Source organism: Pezoporus wallicus, unplaced genomic scaffold (genome assembly GCF_028554395.1).
Source record: "Pezoporus wallicus isolate ANWC-B61680 ecotype Strahan unplaced genomic scaffold, APGP_CSIRO_Pwel_v1 contig_2997, whole genome shotgun sequence".
Lineage (NCBI taxonomy): Eukaryota > Metazoa > Chordata > Aves > Psittaciformes > Psittacidae > Pezoporus > Pezoporus wallicus.
This window is the reverse complement of record NW_026637066.1, coordinates 1259770-1273494: the sequence shown is the minus strand read 5'-3', so window position 1 is coordinate 1273494 and position 13725 is coordinate 1259770.

The window sequence follows — 13725 nt, the reverse complement described above, 5'->3', positions numbered from 1 at the left end:
CTCTAATGGTTTTTTTAACATAACCTTCTTTTTCCTCCCTTCTCACCATCTCAGCCCACCCTGAGCAAGCTCAGCTATAGAGACAAACCATTTCGACAGTACTGAGAACATAAAAAAAAAAGTTTAAAGTCTAGTGCAAGGATTTCAATCATCCTGATTAGAAACTGGATTCATTTTGTATGCTCAAGTGTAATACATTTTTGAGTACTTGATAAATATTTAAATAAATATGAAATCTACCTTAAATTGTGTGATCAGTAACCTTTGTGTTTTTATGCAGGATCAGAGGCTTGGTAGCACGCTTCGGGTGGTGGGAGGGAGAAAGGGTGTCATTTCTCCCGTGGTTTAACCTGTAAATTGCTTGAGTAGCTCTTATTGACCCCGGGGGAAAGAAGATGGTTGGAGAGGTTGGAGACCGACTTTCTGACCTGGGGGGTGTCTTCAAATGGCATTGAAAACCTGTAAGGTCAGGGCAACGCGGGGGCCTTTGCGGTCACCCTTCACCGCCTGGGAGCTAACTTGTACGGGGAGAGGCACAGGGTTACGCTGCGGGGGAGGGGGGTGACCCCGCGGGAGAGCAACTTCGGGTCTGTGGGTTGCTGTGACACCTCCCCCTCCCCACTTCTCCCAGGATCTTAGGGTCGGTGAGAGTCTGTCGTCTCCGAGGGCTACACGGAAGGGAGAGGTGGATTTTGGCTGTTGCTGCTTGCCAGGAGGCAGCCCCCCCCAGCTCTGCGCTGTGCTGCGTGGCACCCCGCGGTCCCGGAGAGCTCTCCCAGCCGCTGGGGTTGCCGCCGAGATAAGCGGCCTGGCAGGAGGCAGGGGTTTGCGTTTGGGCTGCCAAAGTAGCATTTTGGTCCTCCAAGGGCATAAGGCAGCGTGTCTTCGGAGGGCTGCGGGCGGGAGCCCTGGTCGGCAAGTGTCTCCACTCACACCTACGGCCGAGCTTCTCCTTGCACCCCCATGGGATGCTTGCCCCCTCCGAGCCTTCCGCGGCGGCTGTGGTCACTTCTGCTGCGGTTACTCGGGGTCTCCGTGCCCCTCCCGGCTGCAGACATTCCGCTCCGGGCCGCCCGCTGTGCAGACGTGCTGCCCGAGGTCACCGGAGCCTTCTCCCGCGAGCCTTCAGTTAAGCACAACTCGTCCTAATACAATATAATTTCTCGTGTGTGGGGGGGGGGGGGGGGGGGGGGGGGGGGGTAAGGTATTCTTCTATGGCCTTTGGGTCTCTTTTCCGCTTCATACACTTGTGGCGTATTTCCCTCCATTCTTCCAACCTCCAATGACTGTTATCCGCCTTGGGACAGAGACAAACTTTCGAGAGGTCCCTCCTAATACCTTCAGGAGAACACCCTTCCTGAGCTCAGAAAGGATTTGCACAAGCGAGAGAAAACATTCTGTTGGTGAAATGCGTGTCTTCACAGCGCACTGTGTACGTTCCTGCTATGGCTCTTCTTTAGGATACGCGTACGGCCGGCAATTAACAGACCCAGGTCCTCCGGTTTTCTTGCTCCAGCCTCCCTCAACAGTGTCAAGTAAGGTCTGTAAAGCCTTGATGTAATTTCTCTGAGAATTCTGTTTGCACACGCAGAAACCAATATTCAAACTCTTCTAATTTCAATATTTGTACCAGGTTAATTAACTCTCAGCATTTCCAGCCGACGTAGCATAGAGACACATAAGCCAGGTACATGAATTCCAGCGCCGAGATCAGTCGAACATCTCAACAGTAAGTCCTTGCCTCTCTATATATGTATATGTACATATATATATATACACAAACATACGTATTTAACAAATTCACATTGGGTCAACCAGAGATAGGCAGTGGGGAAAGAATGAGGGGCCCTCCGGAGGTGTCGGCCCTTGGGCCGCCGAAGCCTCAGTGCAGCGCAAGGGACGGAGTCACAGCCAGAGCGGGTTCAGGAATAGCGTGCTGGGCGCTTTTCACGAGCACCGTTTCACGACCACCCTGCACGCCCGAAAGGCCGACAGCGTTTTACGGTGCGAAGTGCCACTGCTGGGAGGTTTGCCTGCTTCAGTGGAAGTGTAAGTAGTTAATAAAGGGGCTGGAAAGAGATCCTGTTTACTGATTGTTCCTGATTGTTGTTTTCTTGATAACGGAGCAAGCCACTGAATGACTGTTTGAGCCCAGGCGCCACAAATATAAACTTAACTGCTCCCAGTGTGCCGGCCGTACTGGAGGATCACTCCTCACCTCCCGGGACTTGTGAAGTGCAGGCGGAGGAGGCAGCTCCGAAGGAGGCAGGCACCGGGGGGGGGGGGGGGGGGTGGGTGGATGGAAAAGACTCTCCTGTGTAGGACAGAGCTTTCCATATCTCACGGCATCTGCTGCGGGGGTACAAAATTAACCGTTACGTCTCCCGGAGCCTCCTTCCCGTGCCGGAGGTTGGGTTAGGAGCTCTGCTCTGCTCTCCGAAGCATCCCAGTCCGGGGATGCAGCTTTTATGTTAGGTTCCCTTTTCGTTTGAATTTCTTTGAACTTGTCGCGCCCGAGAGCCACCAAACAAGTGCTCGGGGCGGACCCGTGGACGCAAAGGAGAGGAGAGGTGTCGTAGCCTTCCCTCTGTGCTGGGCAGGGTCCCCCGGGACCAGCAGCACCGGGGCAGCGACAGGGCCGCTCTCCTTAGAGGATCTCCTGGGGTGTGTGGCTGGGGGAGAGAAGGAAGGAGGAAGATTTCAAAACAGGATTTTGCTGAAGTGCCTCTGCCTTTTTTTTTTTTCTCCGAATTTTTATTGTGGGGTTCTTTGTTGTTGTTGTTTTGGTTTTTTTTTTTGTGTGTTTTTTGTTGTTGTTGTTGTTTTGTTTTCCTTCCCCTGGCAGAAAAAACAGGGCAAGGTGTGTTTGTCGGAGAGAGAGGGCGGAAAAGTTTTCCAGAAATAAGTGACACACACCAAAGCAGACCTCGCCTCCTATCTCCGGGCAGACGTCGGGCGGCAATGGGAAGAGGAAAATAGGGTGTTACTGTGGCTTTTATTTAGGAGGGCTGTTCAGGTCGGTAGATCTCCAAGGCTAATCCAAACAACCAGTTTGACTTGTGAGGTCCAGAGTCTAGACAGAGCTGGTGGCTCGGCGGCTCCTTATCTGGTTTTGGAATCAGCCAAAAGAGACTTTTCTTGATGTCCACAGCAGCACTGGGATCTGCCGGGGCCGGGGAGCCACCGCACCTCGCAGACAGGACAACAAATACACCCACCACCTGGAGGCTTTACAGCCCGCTTTGTTGTTCCCTGGCCTCCCCCCGCCCCGGCCGCCGGGCAGGGGTGACTAGCGGACTGCTCAGTTAAATGCACACCCTGCTGCTTGCCACCGCAGCTGCCCCTGTCCCCCCCAGGGCACCGGAGGGCCACCCCCACGGCAGGACGTGGGCGTGGGTACTAGAGGCCCGCTGGGGTCAGATAGGATGGTTTTAATCTTCCGGCTTTGTCCACCCTCTCCCCGCCTAATGTGTGCGTGTCGCTACTGGTAATTTTTTTTCCAGTTGAAATTTTGAGGAGAATGGGAAAAAATATACAAACCCACTCTTGTTCACCAACATTAGGAATAATAGAAGCAAATCAGCTGAAAAAGGGGAAGTCAGTAGAGATAGATCTTCTTTGGGAGCAGAAAAGTGCCTGCTGTATCAGCCCCTTTATGCTGAGTTTGTGGATATTGCAAGCTGTAAATTTTTTTGAGGTGAGATCAATAAAAGCATTTAACCCAACAGCAACTAACATTTTGGAAAGTAGAGAGGAAGAAGCAACTTTTGATTGGATGTCATTCTGTTTGTTCACTTGTTTTCTTAAGCTTTCAAACTCTCTGCTCGTTGGGCAGCTGGATAGTAGGTTTCCACATTTCTGTGGGTGAAACAGTGCATGACTCCATCCATGGCCTCTGCTGCTTCTCTAACACAAAACTGTTTGCAGTGAATCTGCATGATTCCTCTCCAAACTCTGTGCAGCATGCTTCTCAGTGCAGTTAAGTCGAGGGCCATGATTTCCCATTTTGGAAGAAAGTAAACTGATTGCTATAACCATGATGCAGTGATACACTGTTTGCAGTGGATACTGTAATTGAATCTGCTAATGTGGAATTACGAAATTTGTTGGTGGGTAGGACTCTTTGTGCAGTTTAGAAGGTTTGTGGATAAGTACTGTTTTCTAGATTTAGTAGCTGTGAATTTCCTTGTGTACAGACCAAATTATGTTGCAAGGCTTTTGTAATAATTTTCCATCACTTTTAAACCATTTAAAACTCCCAATAACTCAGGGAATTCAGGATCAAGAAAGCAACATATCCTAGGAAAGGAATCTTAACCATATCCTGGTACTCCTCTTTTTTTTTTTTTCTCATGGGTAAAACTTTGTGTTTATTTTTAACTGTCACAAATACAAGGTGTTGTTTGAAAAGTGTTAAACTTAGCAGGTATATAGAGATAATACTGACGTGTCACTGTGCATGATAAAGTAAAATATGGTGGGAATTAACTTGAAAAGTTTATGAAGGTTTTAACTACAGCCCATAAATTAACCTTTTTTTTTTACAAAGATATGATGATACGTAGAAGATCTTACAATATATATGACATTTAAAGAAAATCTCCAATATTTGGAGCCCAAACATTTTTTCCCCAACTTGAGACACAAACTGAGGTCCTAGTCCTTTAAGAGTTTACTGTAAGTAATCTGAACTAATTAATATTAGATCACTGTGGTGAACCAGAAATTGCAGGAGCAAACCTTTTAGTTCACACAGAGCCTTCTGTGAAGGTAGTGAAAGATTTGCTGCTAACCTCTAGCAAAGCAGGAATGCATAGCTCTAAAGGGTCAAATCAAACTCTTACTGAACTTAGTGGCAAAAATCCTCTAGACATGTGGGTATCAAATCAGTGCTTTGATTTTGTAGGAAAAAATAATTTCCTTTTTACCACCCATTTTTTTTTTCATATTTAACCTTAAATGTCTGCATAATTTTCTATTATAAGAGAAAAACCCTCTTAAACTATCAGTGCATCAGTAAAAGCATCTTACTTGGTGTGATCAGAAACAGGAGCCAATATCTCATCTGAATATATGGAATAAAAATAAAATAAAATAAAATATATCAGCCACCCCCTGTCCCCATAAGGGAAATTTCATTCATTGTGAATTCTGGGGTAGGAGACTACGTATAAATTACTTGCATTATATTTTATAGGAGAGAACTCTTAGCCTTAACAGAATTAGCCCCACACCAGCTCTGAAGTTCTAATATACACATAGTTCACCTTCATGATACGAAGAAAGGAAGTGTTTGGAGGATTTGGCCCTGTGAGCATGACTCAAATTCAGGCTTATTCTGAGTCAGGTGACAGCCCAATTGGCTGTTGCAGAATGGTTCTAGTCTTCACACACAGGACAGTCAGTGGGATCTGAAGTGTGCTAAAGGTGCAGTGTTTCCATTAGTAAAAATGAATTGATAGCAAATATATATATATTTTTTTTTTTACTTTACCCAGATTCTCTTTCTGCAGCACAAATTTCATGATCTTAGCACTTGAAAGGCCAGATATTTTTTAGTTATTCAAGGCCTCACCTTTTCCATTTGAAAACCATGGGAAGTTTTGATAATTAAGTCAGGATGAGCAGGACTGAGCACTTACTGGCCAGAGGCCTCAAACTGTTGTATCACTTTAAATGAAAGTGTTTTAGTCCAGCATTCATTCCAGATCTTGCTGGTTTATTGGTTAGTGTAAACTGGGCAAACAACTAGCTCCCTGTATTCATACAGAAGCAGTATATTTGAGGCATTGGACTTCATCACATTTTTTAAATGCTGGGTTTTTAAATCTCTGTTCAGATTTCATCACATTTTTTAAATGCTGGGTTTTTAAGTCTCTGTTCTTGTCGTTCACTGTTTCTCCTCTGATGAATTAGTTTCCAAGGCCTGCCATTCCAGTAAACACAGCTGTTTTATGCCCTGATCTTAATTTCTTGTCTGAGTAAAGCCCCACTGGACTTTAAGAGAGTCATGTGTCTTCAATTCAGTTGAGCTCATCCTGTTTCAAAGTCAGCAATCTCTGCCAATTATATAGTGGCAAAGGCAAGAAAAGAACATCAAGACTTTTACAATGACCACCACATACCATATTTCTCTGTGTTAACAATACTATTATGAAGTACTTCAAAGAAGAAGAATTCATGATTATGGCAGTCCTGGAAGCGAAGGTTCACAATTGGGAATAAAAGAACATGGTGATGTTAACGCAACTCTGCAGTAGTAAGTGGCTAATATAAACATGAAGCCTTGCGTCTTACAGATGCTAAATTCCCACAAAATAGTTTTTCAACACTGCATTTATTCCTATTTCTATGGCAAAATTATTGCTACATTCCACAGGAGAATTTGGTATCTTTATTCAGTAAGTGCATCAAAGTAAAAATGGGAATTAAGAATGAAAAAGCATGACAAGTAGCAGCACTGCAATTAGCAGTACAAGTTTTTTGCTGCAAGGACTGAAAATGGGTGGAAAAACCTCAAAAACTGTCTTGTACTGAAGGATCAACTATTTGGCTAACTATTACAGTTTCTGACTCCCCCCCCCCCCCCCAAAATAACCCCAACAACCCATTCTTCATAGTTTTATCTGCCTTCAACTATTTAGCAAGATAATTGTATACCTTATATGTCAGAAAATATTTTCAGTTTTGATATATATTTGAATATACTGCTGGATCAAAGGCAGTCGTTGAAGCATCTGTTGATAAAGCAGAGAATGAAAAAAGAAATAACTAGCTAATGATAAATTAGATAGAGTGAATTATAAGCTCCAATTCTTAATCATCTCCTTTAGTAAGGTGGTGTTAGTTGCCCTTTAGTTACTGATAGTTTTATACCTTTTTAAATACTGTTTAATATTTCTTATTTGGGGATAGAAGTGAACAGAGCTGGGGGAGGTATGGACTTTTGTGAATGTGGAGTCTAAAAGGAACAAATAATTAGTACTTCCACTTAGGTCAGTGAAATTCCCAGGGGCAGGAGGGTGGTAAATGCACACATCACAGAGCCTTTGACACCTTGATAATGCTCTCTGGTATTGAAGCCCTTGTTTCATGGAAGCTCAGCCTTCCATGGATTCATGAAGAGGCTCACTGCTAGTGAGAGGCAGCAGAGCTCCCTGGGGAAAGGATAGTTTCCAGGTTTTTGGACAGAAGCTGGGAAACCTTGGTGGGGATGATTAGACAGGTACTCTCTTCCTTGGAGGTATGCTGAAAAAAGTTGTAGCAACATAGCTCCCCAAGCATACAGCTGCCTCAGACTCACATCTGCACAGGAAGAGGCACTGACCACAATGAGAGCTGATCTCTTGATGATGGACAGAGATCAGGCGTCCCCAATGAACTTCCTCCTGCCTTCGTTACAGTTGAAATGGAGTACTGGTTGGTCTGCAGAGCTTACAGGGGAGATGAGGGCTTGTGTTTCAGTTAGGGCTTTCCCCCTCTCTATGAAAGCCCCTCCAGAGTGGTTGAAAGGAGGCTGGGACAGGGAGCTGAAACTTGCCTGTTCTCAGGAGTGTGGCTGCCTTAATGCATTGCTGCTCTTCCTCCCCCTGCACTGCTCAGGCCATGACTTGGAAGGCTCCAGAAGTGAGAAAGCCCTGCCCTGGTCGGCTTCTCGCCCCGACTTCTCAGGCTCCTCAGTGCTGCCTCTGTCACGGGCTGCTGTGCAGGACGCTGTGCTGACTTGGGCAAGGCTTCACCTGGACCTTCTCCATTTCCTCAGCTGGCATGGAAACTATGATGGGATGTAGGCTTCCCTCTGGAAAGCCAGGATGTGTGACTGAGCATAGCACCTGCTGTGTAAACCCTGGGATGGGAAAAGGCCAGCATGGTTCTGCCTCAGCACAGGCTTTGTGAGAAGGCAAGGTGCTGTAATGCACCTCTGCTGCATGTTGCCTGGAGAGGAGCTGCAGTTCCCCACTAACGCCATGCTCGACATGCCCAAAGGCCCGCACCATGGCCAAAGCTTGGGAGAGGGTGAGGGCTGCCCCCTAGCCAGGGCCAGCTTTGGTGGCGCAGTGTGCACGCTGCAATGGCTGTGTTTAAGACATCGAGCTCTGTAATGGAGTAGAGGCTATGGAGTGGCATCATGCTGGGCAGGTGGATGGGGAGAGCTGAGTCCTCCAGAATGGGGTCCACAGAAAAACAGCTGCTGCTTATCAAGCAGAGGGATATATCACAGATGCTACTGTTTTTCAGCACGTAGGCCTCTGTGCTACTAGAAGTCACTTATTAGAATTTACAGTCCAGGCTCTTCCTTAATGGATGGCACTTACGTACTCATTTTTTCCATTTTTTTTTTTTAATTTTAATTTGAAGGATGCAAGTTATCATTTTTAGCTTTCAGAAGATGCCTGGAGCAGTAGCTCCCCCTACTCTAAAGTGATCAGTGGTTTCAGTGTTTACTTAGGTCAGACAGACATGGTTTCAGATTCTCTCCATGCCTGAGGGGATTCAGCCATGCATCCCTCTCCCAGCCAAGGGTAGGGCTGGGGTATGTGTGTGTGGTGGGGTGTTTCCATCTTGTCCAGTGAACTATTCTACAGCACAGGGAAGACTGGAGAGGGGAAATGAGAGTATGAGGATTGAAACCTGTGTCATGGGAAGCAAGTCTGAGTCCATTCAGAGGATGGGTTTTGTCTGAGATATGTGTCCTGTCAGGACTGGGCATACATGTGGGTGTTTGAGAAACTCCAGTGTAGAAGATGGAGGCCTTTCCAGAGGTCAAATACATCTGGGAATGGTCATCAGCTGGGCAAAATTCTGAATATCCCAGTCTGGGTCTGAGTGCTTAAATCACACCTAAACCTCTTACCGGGCACCTCAGCCCCTTTTTGTAAAGCTGCTGTTGCGGAAGGTGTTTGCAGTGTGCTGACAATACCCACAAGAAAGGGCCCACAGCCTCCACATGAGGAAAGATTTGGACAGCTTCCATCTTCCTAGCAGTGTCAGAGTGCTGTGGCAGGGGGTGACACGAGGGAAAATGGAGACCCTCCACCTCCACCTCATTTAACTGGTTTACTGCTGTCAAATGCCTTACCTAGTGTGTGGGTGAGACTAGGAAATGGCTGAGAGCTCATTGGCCACAGCTCGGTCTGCACAAGGCTTAAGGGGATGCCAGAAGCTGGAGAAATATGCCAGCAGGTAGGGCAGAGCTTGTACCTGCCCTGCTCACTGCAGGAATCTGTCGGCTGTCAAGCTGGAGTCATTATTGGGGCTTTGGCTGCTGCTAGGTGATCCCATCTCAGCAGCTGGAAGCTTCCCCACAGTACATCAGCCTGTGCTATAACTTGATAAGTGTCACCTCTGCTCACTAAGCAACATATATTCATTGGAACACAAGGGCCCAGATTTTCTCTTCAAAGACTGTGAGTAACTCTTGTGTTTCTTCCTAGAGTGCTAGTACAGATGGTCTCCTCTTCCTGAGCTTGTTAGAAATTTCCTGTCATATTTATATCAGGAATACCACTGTTATATTGAGAAATTCTGAAACTGTGATACTTGCTATGCAACTGTTCAGTGCAGTGTGTGAAGAACTGAGCAGTTCCTGTGCAAGAACTTGATCTTGCACAGATCTCTAAGGTACTCTTCCCTCTTCAAATTAAGTTTGGTAATCCTTGCTTTATTCAGTTCTACAGAGTGAGTCAAACACCAGCAGCTTTAGACAAGCAGACTTGTCTAAAAGCACACTGTAAGTATAATTTGGATAATAATTGCAATTTGTAATGCAACTGACTCCCAGAATATTAGGAGGAATCTCTTGGCAAAGGAAGGCTGTATCAGACAGTGTAAAAGAATCTTACCAGGATTTTTAATGGAAATTTGCTTGGATCATTTAAGGTGATCTATTTTAAATTTATTCCATTTGATGGAATATAATGGTAGGATAGTGTTTGGTCAGTACAAAGATTCAGCTGCATGTTGAAAAAAATTCCTTATTTTCACGATTATTCATTCAGAGCTCAAGCAACAAAATAAGGACTGGAATGGGTAGAACAGAAGAGCAACTTCATATTTTTTTCCTAGAGTAATGAGGTTCTAAAGATTATGAACTCATTCTGATCATAATTTTTATCAGCATGTAATTGATATTCTACAAAATAGTTTAGTGGCATCTAAACTCATTTAAATATAAATGAGGAAATCATAGCAGTTTTCCTTCCTCTTCTCATTCTACCTGGTTTAGGTACACTGCTGTGTCCTGATTCACAACATACACTGTGCGGGCTCATGAAGGTGTGACAGAGCCCAACAAGGGCAGCTTTTTGTCTTTTGTACCGCACCCACAACACAAAGGGGTTGGGGCATGGTCTGAAGATCTGATCCAGGATGTTTAAAAATACTCTATGTCTAATGACTAAGCTAACCCTCCCCAAAGACACTTTGAGAGAATTTATCCTACACTTAATTACCAAAATGTTCTTTCTGCTTGCCCTTAGCAAGATTCAAGGTCGTAAAGAAAGTTAGGGATTTTCCCACAGGAAGGCTGTCTGTCTGAGGTTTGGAGATTCTACCCAGTATAGCATTATACAGCAGAACATCAGCATATGAAGCTTTGTACACTTTTTTAAGGATTGTGTGAAACCATCCCAAACTGCAAGGCTCTTGTGGGCTTGATTGTGTTTTTCCTGCTCTTTCATATTAAATGCATCTGTGGCCATTTCTTCTTTCACCTAGCTTGTGTGCTCTCGTTTTAACACAATGTTTACTTTTAAAAAATAGTTAGGTGTTTCTATAGTTTTCAGTGTTATGACACTATTAATTCTTTGTCATGATACGTTAGACTGCAAATTTACTCAAATGTGCAGACTAAGATGATGTATTTTAGATAACCCACACAATCAAATATGTTCTAGTTTCTCTATGCCTGGACATCTACCAGAGGCACATGGTGGCTCCTACTTTCATACTGCTCAATTACACTGGTCTGAATACAGTTTGATGAGTATAAATCAAAGTTTGACTCTGAAGTATACCTTAGCTGTGTTACGCAGTCACATTTGTAAGAATGTATAATCTAAAGCGATTGCACATGGAAACTTCTATTTCATTAGGCAAAACATGATCCTGTTTCCCTCAAAGCAGCATGTCTCTGGCACAGGCAGCAATCATGCTTCAGCTCCATACAGCAGCACAATAAATGCCATAACTGGTGAGTCCCAACACAGGTGGGGAAACAGTAAGAAAGTCACTGATAGAGAGTAGCCACACACAGGCATGACCAGTTACCATTACACTTCACACATCCTCAGCAAGCTGCTGCCTTCTGTGAGGGCAGTGAGGCCTGACACAAGCTATTGCTTCTAGCAAGAGTGATAGTGCACTGACTCACCACCATCCTGTTCCACTTTGGATGACTAGCCACAAACATGACCTTATGCTGTGCCTCACTGGAAATAGGACCCACTGGATATTCCTAAGGAGGATATGACTGAGCATGTACTAAAGTCCCTTAGGAAACTGGAAATAGCATTTATGTTGTTTCTCTTTGGAAATACCTGTAAAAGTAGCATGCGTTTGCGTTCTTAGTAGATATATGGGTTCTGTGCCCATGTTTCTGTATGCTGAAGTTTTAGTAATTAAACCATTTTGCTTTAATAGTCTTTTTTTTTTCTTGAAAAGAAAATAATACTGTACTATAGTACTGTGTTTAAAATAAATAGTAAAATATGAAATGTCTGCTCTTTTTTAGAGGAGAAACTATATTTACCCCAATAAATACAAATAAACACAAATGGTTCATGCAGGTGAGTTTTGGCCTCTAGAAAGATCTATCAGGGATTGGTCATCCTATTTGTATCTTCTCTCATGCTTTTGCCAGAGACAGGATAGAAGGAAGTTGTCTGATGTGGTGCTGTAGCTCTTAACACGGTCAGGACCCTGTCTTGTCTCACTGAATGGCATGGAACTTCAATATACTGACTTCACTATCAGGATGATTAAGTTCTTGTGATTTGTAGGCTTCAGCCTCTTTATTAAAATAAAGTTTTGACTCATTTCTACATTGACATCACCCCCTTGTCTTTCACTGGAGGTGATGGTTGTTGACATTTTATTGAAGCTATCATTGAATGACTGGGATCTACCTTTTTTTCAGCCCTCATAATTCCAGTTCATTTATTCCAAGTAAGCTATACAACTGTAAACTGAGATTAAACATTCTGATTGAATAAAATTTAATATTTCAGTGTAGTAAAATATGTCTAAATCCTTTCAAATGAGTGATAGTACTGTAACATTATAAACAATCATCTTAATAATTATTTGAATATTTTTATATATATGTGTGTATATATAGGAAATATCATTCTTATTTAATTATCCCTGATATTTTTATTTGAGTTCTTCAAGTAAAAAAGAATTTGGGGTCAAAATTCTATATTTTGGCTTTAACCTCCCCTTTTGCAAACCCTGAACAACTTTGTTACTCTTATTTCTGGTAGTCCATAAAAAACAGCAGGTAAGATCATTTTGTTGCATTCTCCCTTTGATTTTTATTTCCAATCAAATGGTACTGGATTTTCAAAAACACCTCTTCTGTGGTAAGTTGCTTTTCATTCACATCACATCATATATAATCAGTTCTATGCCGCTCTCTCAAACTACAAAGCTTTGTCTAGCTTGTATATATTTTTCAAGTTCTACATTGTGTATAATATATTAATGACTCTGCTCTTTGAATGCACAGTGTACCCTCAGTGAAGGTCATTCCTAAGGAAACCATATTTCAAAAAGCGTGGTAACAGCAATGCCTCCTTCTTATCATTCAGGATTTTGTCCAAATGTATGAACTTGGGTATGAACTAAATTGGCATAAGCTGATAGGATTTGGCAAATAGATGGGTTTTGTCACCAAAGGAAATTAACTGGATTTCTCCTAGTCAAGCAAATGACTGGACCAAAAGTAATTCAGGGAAGAATGAAACCCAGGATGTGGGATCTGATCTCTTCACCATCATGTATAACACTACTTCTAGTCTAATTTTTCTGCAGTAACTACAACAATATGCTCTCGTGCACTGCAGCAATAAAACACTAGGACAAGAGAAAATTCCAAATGAAAACTGCATTTTCCCATCTATTCCCACTGGAGAAAAAAAGAAAATATATTGAATTATGGCATTTAGAACTCAACTAGTAAAACCTTTACAAGAGGCCACTATCACTATAAACTACCCAGACTCTTTACGGATATACCATGAAAAATTCTGTGGCATTTATGTGAGTTCTTGTTTGTTACTAAGCTCAGCCTTTTGAATAGACCCCTTTTTAATAGCTGTCACAATTACCAGGATAATGACATTTTCCCCTCATCCTGATTTGCTCCTGCTGTAGGTGGACGTAGTTGCAGTCTGCATAAGGAAGCTGTTCAGAGGTGCAGTATTGACGCAGAGGTGCAGTATTGACCCACACGTCCTCTCTGATATTGTGATAATGAGAGAGGGCAACTGAACTAGGAGCAGGGACAGAATTTCTTAGGTCTCCCATATATATATCAGATCTTGGTCAAAATTTCTCTGAGTAACCTGGTTCAGTACTTACATTATTCTCTCCAAAACTTTTCAACCACTGGTCAGCCTTCTTAAAGAAGCATTTGTGGTTTTTTGTGTTTTTTTGTGTTTGTTTGTTTTTGTAGCATTACCAAAGCAGTAAAGGGATTTTGATGCACCCAACACCCTTCAAGTG